This window comes from Mirounga angustirostris, unplaced genomic scaffold (genome assembly GCF_029215605.1).
Source record: "Mirounga angustirostris isolate CCGP_5_RB_7025 unplaced genomic scaffold, mMirAng1.0.hap1 SCAF_1, whole genome shotgun sequence".
NCBI lineage: Eukaryota > Metazoa > Chordata > Mammalia > Carnivora > Phocidae > Mirounga > Mirounga angustirostris.
The window spans coordinates 145,834,862-145,850,584 of NW_026991709.1; the positions used below are offsets into that span (position 1 = coordinate 145,834,862).

General features: G+C 43.2%; 1 long non-coding RNA gene across 1 annotated transcript; it reads left to right on the forward strand.

The window, feature by feature from the left end:
• Window positions 1-1,377: 1,377 nt before the first annotated feature.
• Window positions 1,378-15,704, forward strand: LOC123863913 (uncharacterized). Its single transcript, XR_006795671.2, has 3 exons — window positions 1,378-1,435; window positions 14,764-14,821; window positions 15,480-15,704. It is a non-coding gene; the product is annotated as an uncharacterized LOC123863913 (long non-coding RNA).
• Window positions 15,705-15,723: the final 19 nt, after the last annotated feature.

Consider the following 15,723-nt stretch of genomic DNA (forward strand, 5'->3'; position numbering starts at 1 on the left):
CAGACCTTGAGATGTCATGGATGCAAGCAGTTTTATGGACACAGAACAGCAAAGAGCTGGATGCAGTGGTGACCCATCAGCTCTTGTCCATGGCCAATGACACCAGAAATGGGACTGTTTGCCCAAGGGAGAACCAAAGTACAAAAATCTTGATAATGCAGAATGTTGGTTTTCAACCTGGAACTGAAGAATATTTCTAAATGAATGCAGAAAGATTCCATTGCTATAACCTCGAACTTAATTGCAGCAGGTCGTAACTAGAATGGTCATTGTCCCAATTCCCTCTAGAATAAGGAATGACCAAAAGACAGTGGGGAGTGAAACCAGCAATGAAAGGGCTAACAGGGCTATTCACAGATGCAACTTTTTACCCAGACCATTTTTGTTTGCCTCTAAATATCCCTGACTCTCCCAGCTTCCCAGAAGTAAGGTGGATTTGAGGTTTGCCCTCCCATCTTCTCATCTGGCTGCCTCTCAAACCCTTTCCTTGCTACATACTTGATGTCTCAGTGATTGTCTCTGCGCATGGGACAGACAGACTTGGGTTCGGTTACAATCCTAGAGTCCTTGTTTCTGAACAGGTCATGAGGTTGTAGTTGGTAATCATGATTTCCTTCTTTCACTAAGTATCCCACATTCCCAGCAAACCAAATAGGCATGGCCACTGGTGATGGTTCTGATCGTTCCCCAATGAAACTTTGCATTATTCCCACCGAGTAAGGAATTTTGACCAGCTGAGGACAAAAGGAACATGAAGTAGGTGGGGGAATGAAGTTCTAATTACCAACCAGAAACAAGGGCTACCATGTTGGCTTTTTCTAACAGACAGAATATAGAGAATTAAACGGGTGTCAGAATACTGAAAAAGCAGAAGGGAACATGGGATAACCTAGTGATATTAACAGCAGGAAGCAGAGCCCCACCTCTGCAGGCTTAGGGAGGCGGGGGGACAAAGGGAAGAGGTTGGGACTCATTCAATTTAGAAGCTTGGGGAAGTGGTGATAAGGAAGTGGAACCCAGACTTCAGAGGAGAGCATGTTGCTTGGCTATTATCACAGAGCAGGGTGTGTGTGTGTGTGAGAGAGAGAGACCTGGTCGTGTGTGTGTGTGTGTGTGTGTGTGTGTGTGTGTGTGTGAGAGAGAGAGACCCAGTCGTGTGTGTGTGCGCGCGCGCACGCGCGCACATGAGAGAAAGAAAGGGAGAGTGAGTGATGAAGTTGGTTCTGAGAATGAGGAAAAAGACTGAACTGGAACCAACTGCTGCTTCCAGGGTGAACAAGTGTTGCTGGTTGACACTGATGGGAAAGGCACACAGACAGGAAGTGACAAGCCTCGTCTCCCTCCTGCGGCCCCCCAGGGATGCTCCTATTGGCAGCACTTTGGTGTGGACATGGTTTGCAGAGTCCCAGTTCGAGCCCCAGCCATGTATAAAATGGTGAGTTCAGAGCTGAGAAACAATAGCTTAAAAACTGGCAGAGTTGACTTTCCTTACTCTTTCACATAGGATGTGTTAAATGGCTGACATTTCAATGCATCCACAGGTCCAGTACATCAAGACGGGTTCACGATGGAACAAGATAAGGTCTGCACATATCCTGTAGATCCTGAAATTCCCTTTAGAGAAGGCCATGTATTTATTATCTGTAGGAGGGATGGCTGTACTGTGCTAATGGAAGTGCTGTTGCTGATGAGGTTTACGCTTTGAAGTAAGGAAGAAGAGTGTAATTAGGTGTTGGACAGCCAGGGGGTGGACTGTGGGGGACATTCAACATTCCTTGTGTCTATTGGATATCTTTGAACGTCCCTCCTCTGTTTGGGCATTCTCTACAATCCCGAAGTAGGAGCCAGAAACTTTTTCCCGCAGCCTCTTTGGCAGCTGGGGCATGGGCTTGTGAAGTTGGCCCCACCAGTCATACGCAACATCAGTAGTATGGACTACAGTGGATCTCCTGGACTGGGCTGGTGACACGATTTGGAAATGATCTTACTTCCATGGCTTCTAGCCCTGGTTCTCTGTGTTAGGAGATTCTGTAATCTTATTATCCTTTACTAAGCCTCTTTTCTCCCTAAACCATCTACAGCAGGTTTCTCTTGCTTGTAACTAAGAGCCCTAACTGATGCAGATGGTAAGAACAGACTGTGTGTTACATAACTCTTCGCTATAAGTTTGAAATTCTTCATAAAGAACGTTTTTAAGATACAGGTGAGTGAGAGTATAATGGATGAAATAAGGCCCTAGGAGAAGGAGGGAGGGGCTAAGATCTATAAAATTGGTAAGAGACATGGGCCAGAGTCCAGAAGAAGAACCTACCCTCTTTTGTAACAGAAGGTAGAGAGAAAACAATGAGTGTGTCTTCAGCAAGTTTACAAGTTTGGTCACAGAAAATTGAGACCATTCCTGTGTGAATTCTCTCTATGAAAAAGGGAATTTCATTGGTTGAGCATGAGGGAGAGATGGAATAGAAAGTGAGGAGGGGAGAAGAGCTGAAATAGTACCTATAGGGAATGAGAGAAACCATTGACAAGGGAAATGTAGGATTGCCTAGCCACTTGGAAGGCTCAGGTGGGGTGGGAGACGATAATTGGGCATCCATACTCATGGTTTATTTTCCCTACCAGAAGCCAGCAGTCCTGGCCAGGAAACAAAGTTGAATGATCCAGAATTGGGGTTTTGACGTAGGAACTTGGTTCTGGAATGATGGGGCACAGTCTAGGCTTCATAGAAAGAAAAGTGACAAGATGAGGGGTAGATGGCAAATGAAAAGAGCAGAAGAGCCAGGGATAAATGTAGTTCTTTGAGGTCCAAGAACACATGGAGAGTGAGTAATTGACAGAGAACCATGTGCCAAGAGGTTGTGGTCAAAAGGGGGGTAATTGCATCTCAAACTTCAGAAGTTGAGCAATTTCAGGTGGTAATAAGACCGAGGATATAGCTTTGGGAGAGCTTGGAAGAAACAGAGTGGTGGTGAGGCCAGTGGAGATGAAGAAGTAGGGGAATTGGGGGCCCAGAACCATTCTGACTAATGTCAGGTGATATCTCATTATAGTTTTGTTTTGCATTTCCCTGATGGCGAGTAGTGTTCAGCATCTTGTCATGTGTCTGTTGGTGATCTGTAGGACTTCTTTGGAGAAATGTCTATTCATGTCTTCTGCCCATTTCTTAATTGGATTATTTGGTTTTGGGATATTGAGTTGTGTCAGTTCTTTATATATTTTAGATACTAACCCTTTATCAGATATGTCATTTGCAAATATCATCTCCCATTAAGTAGGTTGCCTTTTACTTTTGTTGATTGTTTCTTTCACTGTGCATAGGCTTTATTTTGATGTAGTCCCAATAGTTTATTTTTGCTTTTATTTCCCTTGCCTCAGGAGACATATTTAGAAAAATTTTGCTATAGCAAACATCAGAGAGATTACTGCCTGTGCTCTCTTCAAAGATTTTTATGGTTTCAGGTCTCACATTTAGGTCTTTAATCCATTTTGAGATTATTTTTATGTATGGTCAAAGAAAGGGATCCAGTTTCATTGTTTTGCGTGTGGCTGTCCAGATTTCCCAACACCATTTGTTGAAAAGACTGTCTTTTCCCTATTGTATATTCATGCCTCCTTTGTCAAAAATTAATTGACCATATAATTGCAGATTTATTTCTGGGTTTTCTGTTCTATTCCATTGATCTATGTGTCTATTTTTATGCCAATACCATACTGTTTTAATTACTACTGCTTTGTAATACACATTGAAACCTGGAATTGTGATACCGCCAATTTTGTTTTGTTTTGTTTTTCAAGATTGCTTTGGCTATCTAAGGTCTTTTGTGGTTCCATACAAATTTTAGGATTGTTTGTTCTAGTTCCGTGAAAAATACTGTTGGTGTTTTGATAGGGATTGCATTAAATATGTAGATTGCTTTGAGTAGTATAGACATTTCAAAAATATTGGTTCTTTCAATCCATGAGCTTGGAATGTCTTTCCATTTCTTTGTATCATCTTGAATTTCTTTCATCAATGTTCTGTAGTTTTCAGACTACAGATCTCTCACCTCTTTGGTTAGATTTATTCCCACATACTGTCTTTGATGCAATTGTAAATGAGATTATTTTCTTAATTTCACTTTTTGCTGCTTCATTATTAGTGTATAGGAATGCAACTGATTCCTGTACATTGATTTTTGTATCCTGTGACTTCACTGAATTCATTTATCGGTTCTAGGAGTTTTTTGGTGGGATCTTTAGGGTTTTCTCTATACAGTATCATGTCATCTGCAAATAGTGAGAGTTTTACTTCTTCCTTACCAGTTTGGATTCCTTTTCTTTCTCTCTGTTGTCTAATTGCTGAGGCTAGGACTTCCAGTACTATGTTGAATAAAATTGGTGAGAGTGGTCATCTTTGCCTTGTTCCTGACCTTAGAGGGAAAGCTCTCCGGTTTTTACCATTGAGTATGATGTTGGCTGTGGGTTTTTTTATATAAGGCCTTTATTATATTGAGGTATGTTCCCTCTAACCCTATTTTATTGAGGGTTTTTTAATCATGAATGGATGTTGTACTTTGTCAAATGCTTTTTCTGCATCTATTGAAGTGATCATATGGTTCTTATCCTTTCTCTTATTGATGCAATGTATCGTGTTGATCGTTTTGTTAATATTAAACCACCTTTGCATCCCAGGAATAAATCCTACTTGATCGTGGTATATGAATTTTTTAATGTATCGTTGGATTCAGTTTGCTAATATTTTGTTGATGATTTCTGCATCTATGCTCATCAGAGATATTGGCCTATAGTTCTCTTGTGTGTGTGTGCGTGTGTGTGTGTGTGTGTGTGTGTATGTGTATGGTGTCTCAATCTAGTTTTGGTATCAGGGTGACACTGGCCTCATAGAATGAACTTGGAAGCTTTCCTTCCTCTTGTATTTTTTGGAATAGTTTGAGAAGAATAGGTATTAACTCTTCTTCAAATGTATGGCAGAATTTGCCTGTGAAAGCATCTGATCCTGGATTCTTGTATATTGGGAGTCTTTTTTGATTACTGATTCAATTTCATTGCTGGTAATTGGTCTGTTCAAATTTTCTATTTATTCCAGCTTTAGTTTTAAGAGGTTATGTTTTGGGCGCCTGGGTGGCTCAGTTGGTTAAGCGACTGCCTTCAGCTCAGGTCATGATCCTGGAGTCCCGGGATCGAGTCCCGCATCGGGCTCCCTGCTCAGCGGGGAGTCTGTTTCTCCCTCTGACCCTCCTCCCTCTCATGCTCTCTGTCTCTCATTCTCTCTGTCTCAAATAAATAAATAAAATCTTCAAAAAAAAAAAAAGAGGTTATGTTTCTAGGAATTTATCCATCTCTTCTAAGCTGTCCAATTTGTTGTCATATAGGTTTTCATAATATTCTGTTACAATTGTTTGTATTTCTGTGGTGTTAGTTGTTATTTCTCCTTTCATTAGTGATTTTGTTTATTTGGGTTCTCTCTCTTCTCTCTCTCTCTCTTTTATGAGTCTGGCTAGAGGTTTATCAATTTTGTTGATCTTTTCAAAGAAGCAGCTCCTGGTTTCATTGATCTGCTGTATTATTTTTTAGTTTCTGTATCATTTATTTCTGCTCTAATCTTCATTATTATTATGTTTTGAATATATGTTAGATCCACCTGGTCCAAAATGTCATTCAAAGCCACTGTTTCCTTGTTGATTTTTTTCTGTTTGGATAATGTACCCATTAAGTAGGGTGTTTTAAGTTCCTTACTATTATTGTATTACTATTGATTGCTTCCATTATGTTTATTAATAGTTGTTTTATGTACTTGGGTGCCCTCATGTTGAGTGTATAAATATTTACAATTGGTATATCTTCTTGTTGGATTATTCCCTTTATGATTATATGATGTCCTTCTTTGTCTGTTGTTACAGTCTTTGTTTTAAAGTCTATTTTGGCTGATATATATTACTACCCTGGCTTTCTTTTCACTTCCATTTGCATGATAAATGTTTTTCCCTCCCTCCACTTTCAATCTGCATGTGTCTTTAGCTCTGTAATGAGTCTCCTGTAGGCAGCATATAGATGGGTCTTTTTTTTTTTTAATCCACTCTGTCACCCTATGTCTTTTGATTGGAGCACTTAGTCCATTTACCTTCAAAGTAATTATTTTTTTTTCAATTTTAAAGAAATTTTTTTTATTATGTTAGTCACCATATAGTACACCATTAGTTTTTGATGTAGTGTTCCATGATTCACTGTTTGCATATAACACCCAGTGCTCCATGCAATACGTGCCCTCCTTAATACCCATCACTGGGCTACACATCCCCTCACCCCTTTCCCCTCTAAAACCCTCAGTGTGTTTCTCGGAGTCCATAGTCTCTCATGGTTTTACTCCCCCTCTGATTTCTCCCCCTACATTTTTCCCTTCCTTCTCGTAATGTCCTCCATGCTATTCCTTATGTTCCACAAATAAGTGAAACCATATGATAATTGACTTTCTCTGATTGACTTATTTCACTTAGCATAAGTAATTATTGATAGGTATGTACTTATTGTCATTTTTTTTTTTTGTTTTATGGTTATTTTTGTAGTTCTTCTCTTTTCCTTCTTCCTTTCTCTCACGATTTGTTGGCTTTCTTTAGTGATATAAAATTGGGTTCCAGGGCACCAGTGTGGCTCAGTTGTTTGAGCATCTGACTCTTGATCTCAGGTCTTGATCTCAGGGTCACGGGTTCAAGCCCTGGATCGGGTCCTGAGCTGAGTGTGGTGCCTACCTTAAAAAATTGGGTTCTTTCCTCTATATTTTTGCATATCTATTACTGGTTTTTGATTTGTGGTTATCATCAGGTTTATATATAACATGCACGTAGCAGTGTATATTAAGTTGATGGTAGCTTAAGTTTGAACCCACTCTTTACTCCTCCTCCTCTCCCACATTTTAGGTGTATGGTATTATACTTTGCGTCTTTTTATTTTGTGAATCCTTTGACTGATTTTTATAGTTATACTTAATTTTACTGCTTTTGTGCTTCCTACTTTTCTTATTCCTACTTATGATCTTTTCTTCCCACTCAAAATGTTCCCTTTAACATTTCTTGTAGGGCTGGTTCAGTGGTCATGAATTCCTTTAATTTTTGTCCAGGAAACCCTTCATCTCTCCATCTATTCTGAATATAGCCTTGCTGGATAGAGTATTCGTGGTTGCAGGTTTTTTTCCTCTCAAATATACCTTTGAATATATCATGCCACTTTCTTCTGGCCTGCAAAGTTTCTGCTGAAAAATCTGCTGATATCTTATGGGGTTTCCTTTGTATATAACTGTTTTCTTTCCTCTTGCTTGTTTTAAAATTCTCTCTTTATCACTACTTTTTGCCATTTTAATTACGGTGTGTTGGTGTGGACTGCCTTGGGTTTTTACTGAGGGCTGTCTGTGCCTTCTTGATCTGGATTTCTATTTCCTTCCCCAGATTTGGGAAATTTTCAGGTGTTATTTCTTAAAATAATTTTTCTGCCCCCTTTTCTCTCTCTCTCTCTTCTGTGATCCTTATAATGCACATGTTATTATGCTTGATGGTGTTGCTGAGTTCCCACAATCTTTTGTCTTTTTCTTTTTTTCTTTTTTCTCTCTTTCTCCCATTCAGCTTGTTTGGTTTCCATTACTCTGTCCTCCTGGTCGCTGATCCATTCTTCTGCTTCCTCTAGTCTACTATTTATTCCACTTAGTAGATTTTTAATTTCAGTTACTGAGTTCTTTATCTCTGGTTCTTTTATGTGTTTTCTATCTCTTTGTTGAGGGCCTCACTGAGGTCTTCCACTTTTAAGTCCAATGAGTATCTTTGACCATTACTTTGAACTCTCTATCAGATGTATTACTTATCTCTGTTTCATTAAGCTCTCTTGATGTGATTTTATCCTGTTCTTTCATTTGGGACATATTCCTCTCTCATTTTGTCTAACTCTTTGTATCTCTTTCTATGTGTTAGGAAAGTCAGCTATGTCTCCTGCTTTTGAAAGTAGTGGCCTTAAAAAAAAAAAAAAAAAAGAAAGAAAGTAGTGGCTTTATTAAAAAAAAAAGAAAGAAAGAAAGTAGTGGCCTTATGAAGAAGATGTCCTGTAGTGCCCTGCCGTACAATGTCCCATGTTTACTGGAACCTGGCACTTCAGGGCTGTCTCCTATGTGTGTTTTATGTGCACTGCTGTTGTGTCTTGGCTGCTTTTTCCTTCAGTCCAGTCATCTACAGTGGCTCTCATTCCCTGTTGTGGACAGGGTTTAGTCCCTGTGTTGTTAGGGGACTAGTCTGGGGCCAGCTTGGGCTTGAGTTGAGTCAGACCCAAGGCATTTGCCAGAGATGCAGTAACACCGAACTGCAGGATGCTTTCCCTGTGGTGTTCCCTGAGAAGGTTTTGTTGGTGGGCAGGGTCCACAGTCAAACCAGATATCTGCCCACACCCCACTGCAGTCATATGGGTGTATGTTTTTATCTTCCCCTCTCCTTGGTGCAGGAGTCACTTTGGAGTGGTGTTGACCCCCATTGGGGCTGCTTGCACACTGCCAGGCTTGTGGCACTGCTTTGGATGGGCTCTGATCAAGGTTGTACTGGAGTGGGGAGCAGGTCTGCAGGAGAATGCAGGGATGGGCATGCTATTAGCAGTCAAGTAGCAAGTGTCCCTGTGTCTAGGCTGCGGAGCGGGGAAGGGAAACAACACCAGCAGCTCCTTTGTCCTTGGAGAAGTCTCCCAATGATCCCTGTCCCTCCAGCACATGTTCTGAGATTAGTAAATAATTAATAAATAAATCCCCCTCCCCTATACTCAGCAGTTTGTCAAACTGCTTCCTCTATGCTGTACCTCAGCAGGGCTGTTTGTTGTGCTGTCTCTTCAAGAGTGGGAACTCCATTCCCTCTCACCCTTCCTGCTCTCCCAAAGCCAAGCCAAGATTTTTAAAGTTCCAGGGCTTAAGCCCCACCAGTTGTAAGAATTCATGAAATTATGTCTCTCTGGTTTCCAAAGCCAAAAGTTATGAAGGTTCATCTTTCCCATGCGGGTCCCCCGTGCCTGGGGTTCCTGGTGTGAGGGTCTGTTTCTCTCCCCTCTCTGCTACCCTGGAATCTCTCCCTCCCAGGGACAGTCCTATGGGCTCAGTTAGCTCTCTACTGGTTTTTGCCCTTCTGACCATCTTTGATGTGGCCTCTTTACATTTAGCTGTGGAGAGTCTGTTCTTCCAGTCTTCAGGTCATTTTCTGGGTTATTTACACAGATGTGGGTTCTACTGGTATCCACGGGATGAGGTGAGGTTAGGGTCTTCATACTCCGCCATCTTCCCTGAAGTCTTTGTAGTGCTTATTTTTTTTTTAGCCAGCATTTACAGATTGTAAAATAAGCCCCACTAGAATTATTTGTTAAGAAGTTACTTGAAAAATCTTTCTTCCTTTCCTATCGATATTCCTTCTCTGAGGCTAGTTTCTCTAGGGTGGGTATTATTAAAAGAAAACATGGAAGCACTGTAGATACACCCTATCGCCTGCAAGGAGCATGCTTGTCAATCTGAACCAGCTGAGATAAAATAAAAGAATCCAATTCCACCACCACCTTAAAAACTTTGATATACAGTGTTCATTCAAAGTGAGCATATGAGTGTTTAATATGGAAAATCACTACTTATAACTGTTATGATTGCAGAATGACAAAGTTGAGTGTAGTAGTGAGTCTCTGTATTAAATATTTTATGTGTACTTTCAATGAATAACATGCACTATTTTCATAATTTTACTTTTCCTATGTTCTTATATTCTTGTAATTTAATATCTTGAATATAGTAATTTAAAAGTTGGTTTTGTATTTTCATTCTTGTATTTTACCAATATTGCCCCACAGGGATTGATTTAAAGCAAACCAACCAATCCTTCACCACTAAGAATTGAGAAGCACCATTTTATGTGTCCATAAAGTCCTAGCTGCTTGGCTGGCTCTTGACAACCTGGCTCAGTGATCCCCTCTTCATCCCTGTGTATTCATGTGGGGTCAGGACTCCAGCCAGGTACCTTGTCTCTCTGGTGGGTCAGTTCCATAGCTTCTTGCAGACCTGGGGGCACCCTCTCAGAACAGCTGAGCACACAACGCAATTACTTCTCCTGTCACAAGCTATGACCCAAGGTTAGTGAAGGCCACTGCTGGCTGGAAGTCAGGCAACCAGGAGAATCAGGGGTCACATGGAGCTATTGTTACACCGGGCCTTATTGTCACAGGTGACCAAGAGAAGCCCCAGGGAGGACTAAGGGTTTATCTACTTGGGGGCTTAGGAGAACAACACATCTGTTTTTTCTCTCTCTCTCTCTCTTTATTTTTTAAGTAGGCGTGGAGCCCAACATGGGACTTGAACTCACGACCCTAAGATAAAGACCTGAGCTGAGATCAAGAGTCCAACGCTTAACTGACTGAGCCACCCAGGCACCCCTGTTTTTTCTCTTCTGTAAAGATGTCCCTAAACTTTGGCCTGCTGCTTGTGAGTCACCTCTCCCGGTGGTTCTTCAGTGGTGCAGCTGCCAACCATAGGAAGCCCTGCGGCATTCTGCCCTGCTCTTGGTTGATACCCGCTTCCTTTCCCTGGGTCCCTCATATCTACTCACAGGCATTGCTGAGTCTCTGTGCTGCTGGTCTAAGCTAAAGGGCCCACTTTCCCTCTCTGGTCTGAAGTTCTTTGGGACTTAAGAGCAGAATCAGCCTGAACCTTGGGTATTAGACGTGGTGAATGCCCAAGTACCAAGGAACAGCCACTTCCTCCAACCCTGGATTTGGTCCCTGTGCCGTGGCTCTGTCAAGCTCAGGAAACATGGGCTAATGTACTGAAGAGTAAAGAGGCATGCTATCTATAGCCCACTCTCAGATATCTTTGGAAAAAGCAAGGAACAAAAATTATTCTTAAAAGGAAGGTGCATTAAAAGGGGGTGGGTTAATTTCCAAAGGTGGAAACACCCTCCTAGCATAGAATGTTTTGTAAACTATGTTTTGCTTTCTTCTGTCTCCTGGGTATGGCAGGACATAGGAAGTGGTTTCCTTCCCATTATCTGCTGAATTTCTTTACTGATACCCCAAGCCTGTGCGTATGCCGACCCCTTGGCCTGGAATGCCTCTTTCCAGTTCACCTGGTCAACTGAGACCATGCCTCCTGACTTCCCTCAATGTCTCTGTTCATCCCGGTTGCCCTCCTTGAATTGCTTTCCAGGGAAAAGCAAACCCACATGAATTCAGGATTGGATCCTCAGGGTAGATTCTTTCAGGTCTTCTGCTGTCTTAAAGTGCCCTCTACCGGCTACAGAAAATAAATCCTCCCAGGATATGTTTGCCAGCCAGGAGCCCACATGAGCAAAAAATTAATTTTCTAAATTTCCATTCCATTTAGGTCATCAGAATAACTTTCCACCTCCACAGAGTTCTCCTCAGATGAATCTAAATTCGGGGTGACAGCACTCATATGAGCTTTGGGGAAGCATGGGTCTACTTTCTTCCCCTTGTTGGAAAGGGCCCCTAGGGCATACCTGCCTTGCTGCTCCAGGCAATGTTTAGAAGTGAGTCCTACATCTGTCTGGTACCAGATACTTGGTGATCCCCGGGGATCTCTCTGTGGAGACCCACTTGCCATTTCTACTTTTGTGTGGTCATTGCCTAAGTAGGGGTGAGGAGGGGTGGTATTCTGGAATATCTTCACTTTCTTGGCCCCTCTGTGAAACTAGCTCATCTGTACTTAGATCTTCAGACTTCTCTGGGGCTTCTCCCAAGACCCTAGAGTTGGCCCAGGGTCCGGGAAGGTGAAGGGCCCCCATGTTAGTTGTGGGTCAGAGACCTGTCCAACAGCTCTCCTTCATGTACCGGCTTGAAGAAGCTGCTGGGACATTGGCGTAGCAGAGGGGCAATAAGCAGTAAAAAGGGAAACTGGTTCAGTAGGTTTCATCTCAAATCTTTGATTTTTTTTTTTTTTTTAAGATTTTTATTTGAGAGAGAGAGAGAGCATGAGCAGTGGGGAGGGGTAGAGGGAGGGAGAGGGAGAGAGAAGCAGACTCTGCTGAAAGACACGGGGCTCGATCCCAGGACCCCGAGATCATGACCTGAGGCTAAGGCAGATGTTTAACCGACTGAACCACCCAGGCACCCCCTGAATCTTTTGATCTTAATCAAAACATTTACTCAGCTTTTTCTGTACTCATAATTAAAAACACCAAGAATTTGACATCTTTGTTTCCTGGTCCCATCAGCTGCCTCTTTGAGAACTTCCCCTTGGGCCCTTGTGCCTTCTGGTTGAGCTTCCTGGGCTGGGGGTAGGGTTCAGGATATACATGAAGAAATTTAATACAGAACAGGGAGGAAAAAACAAGCCACCCCAAGCATCCTCCTGCCACGTGCCACAGCCATGAGATAGAAGAATGCATTTATTCTTACAGTTTATAAGACCTATGGTATTAGGGTGCTTCCTACCTTTTAAGGGTTCTTTTTCTTGTATTTAAAAAAAATATTTGGAGAAAGAGAGAGCAAGCAGGGAGAGGAGGGGAAGGAGAGGAAGAGAGAATCTGAAGCAGACCGTGCTGAGCATGGAGCCTGACACAGGGCTTGCTCTCACAACCAGGAGACCATGACCTGAGCCAAAACCAAAACTGGACACTTAACTGAGACACCCAGGCACCCCAAATCTTTTAAAATTAAGCTCTCTGCCCAACATGGGGATCGAACGCACAACCCCAAGGTCAAGAGTTGCATGTTCTACCAACTGAGCCAGCCAGAAACATCTGAAAATGACTTGGAGATTTCAAGCCCCTCTATCTTAATTCTTTAGCTGGTATTGCCTAAGAAATAGGACAAGCTTTTACATAGTGACAGTACAACTGAATTCAATGAAATTCAACATTGACATAATATTTTTTAAATGTGTTCAGTATTCAAATTTCTCTGATCATCCCAGTATCTTTTATTTTTTTTTAAAGATTTTATTTATTTATTTGAGAGAGAGAGAATGAGAGACAGAGAGCATGAGAGGGAGGAGGGTCAGAGGGAGAAGCAGACCCCCTGCCGAGCAGGGAGCCCGATGCGGGACTCGATTCCGGGACTCCAGGATCATGACCTGAGCCGAAGGCAGTCGCTCAACCAACTGAGCCACCCAGGCGCCCCATCCCAGTATCTTTTAGAGCCTGTTTTTCAGTTCAGAGCCACGAATTAGTTGTCTCTTTATTCTCCTTTATTCTGATATAGGTTCTTGGTCTTTCTTTCATGACATCGGCATTTTTAAAGGGAACAGGTACCTTGTTTTATAAAATGTCCTCAATCTGGGTTAGTCAATCTGTCAACCTCATGATTCAGGTTTTGCAATTTTGGCAGAACAGCACAGAAGTGATGTGTCCTTCCCAGTACATCACATCAGGAGGTACTCCTATCAGTTTTTCTCATTTGGGTAAAGTTTAATGACTTGTTGGAAGTGAGGCATGACCAGTTTCTCCACTGCAAAGGTACCTTCTCCCCCTTTGCAAATTAATAAACATTCTACAGGAAGATATGTGTGTAACTATCCTGCTACCTAACACACTCTCTCCCAACCCCATGGTTTTGGCGTCCATCGTTGTTAAGATGAGTTAGTCTTATGGCTGCAAAATGGTGGTTTTCCTAACTCTATTGCCCCTTCTCTATTCATCAGGTACCATGCTACTGTAAGGAAGGGCTTAGAAGAATGCATTATGCTAGGATCCTTTTCCCATTCCTCCCCTACATCCTTACCCTCTGCTTGAAATGCCTCCCCCCGCGGGGCAAATCCTGCCCATCTTTGAAGTCCAGATCCAGAGTCCCCTTGTCTCTAAGCCTTCCCTGGCCCCAGGTGGGCAGATAAACCCCTCTGTCTCTTGCCTTCAAGCAAGATGGGCCGCAGCTGTCTGGCCATCTCAAGTTTCTGGGGCTGGGAGAGACTGTGGAGGGAAAACCCTCCCTCCCATAGCAAGACTCCCACCCCAACACCGCCTGACCCAGCACAGTGGTTCTCAAACTTTAGCCCCAGAATCACTGGGAGGGCTTGGTAAAACACAGATGCCTGGGCCCTACCCTGGATTCTGATGCACGGCCCAAGAATCTCACTGGCTTAACAAGTTTGTTTCACCTTCACATCACGTGCAAAACGTGGGTTGGTGGGGAGTCTGGCCCACGTGGTTCCTGGGCAACCCAGGGTGATGGAGGCTGTACCAACATGTCACCCCATTTCCACCTGCGCTTCAGGGGAAGGGAGGGGTATGGAGAGTCAGGCACGATCTCTCTCTGCTCACAGCCCACAGGCCAGAACTAACTGTGTGCCTTGTCCCCTGCAGAGTGGCTGGGAAGCATGGGGACAGAGGGACCCTGGGGTGAGCGCCCTGGCTTCCTGGTCTCCACCACGCTCCCCTTCTCTACCAGCAGGTGAATCTTCTTTGCGCTCCTCAAACACACCAAATGCTTTTCTGGCCTTTGTGCCTTTGCACTGGTTGCTCTCTGCCCACGTGGTCTTGTGCCAGATCTCACACAGTTATCTCAAGTGCCACCTCCCTGGAGAGGCCTTCCCTGACTGCCACCCACGCCCTCACAACACGCCGTTAGAATTCTCTACCTGGCCCTCATTATGCCGTGTTCGGTGCCATCTTTCTCCCAGTAACAGATTGTATGTACACTCCACAAGAGCAGAAGCTACTCCGATCCCCACTGCCTAGAACAGGACCTGGCACACAGTAGATCGTCAAGACAAACTTACTCGATGGATTAACCCTAAGGTATATTACTGTTCCCATCCTGCAGGTTAAGAGGCCTCAGAAGACCATAAGTGGCTCGCCCAAGGTCACAACATGACCGAATGGTAATGCCTGATTTATTTATTTATTTATTTATTTAAAGATTTTATTTATTTATTTGAGAGAGAGAATGAGAGACAGAGAGCATGAGAGGGAAGAGGGCAGAGGGAGAAGCAGACCCCCTGCTGAGCAGGGAGCCCGATGTGGGGACTCGATCCCGGGACTCCAGGATCATGACCCGAGCCGAAGGCAGTCGCTTAACCAACTGAGCCACCCAGGCGCCCATGGTAATGCCTGATTTAAAATCCATGCTGCCACCACCCACTACTGTTTGTCTGCATAATTTCACTGTGTCCACAGACGGAGGTGGCGTAAGTTTGATCCTTTTTCTCTCAATTTTCTGACGACCCTCCACTGTCCTTGGTTTTCAAAAAAAATTTTAAAGATTTTATTTCAGAGGAGTGGGGAGGAGGGGCAGAGGGAGAGGGGAGAAAGAATCCTAAGCAGACTCTGCACTGAGCACGGAGGCTGACGTGGGGCTCGATCCCACAGCCCAGAGATCATGACTGGAGCTGAATCAAGAGTCAGATGCTTAACTGACTGCACCACCCCAGATGCCCCTCAAAAACTTTCTTAACACAACTCTGTGGAGAGCAACCTGGTAATTGTGAGATGTGCTCACATGTGAAAGATTAAATACATGCCAACTTTTTTTCGTTACAGTGTTGTGATAGAAAAGGCCAGAAGGAACTCCGTGTGTCACCAAAGGGTACTGGTCCACGGGAGTGTGAATGTATTCACCGTGGGTATGTATGCATGGTGGAACAGTGCACAGCCCTGAAACGTAAGGAAGATCTCTGGATTCCAACTGGACAGGTGTCTAAGGGACATTTAATCTTCCAGAAGAGCTGAACAGCTTTACGACTCACATAAATGAAAAGGACAAAATGATACACAAGCCAGAATC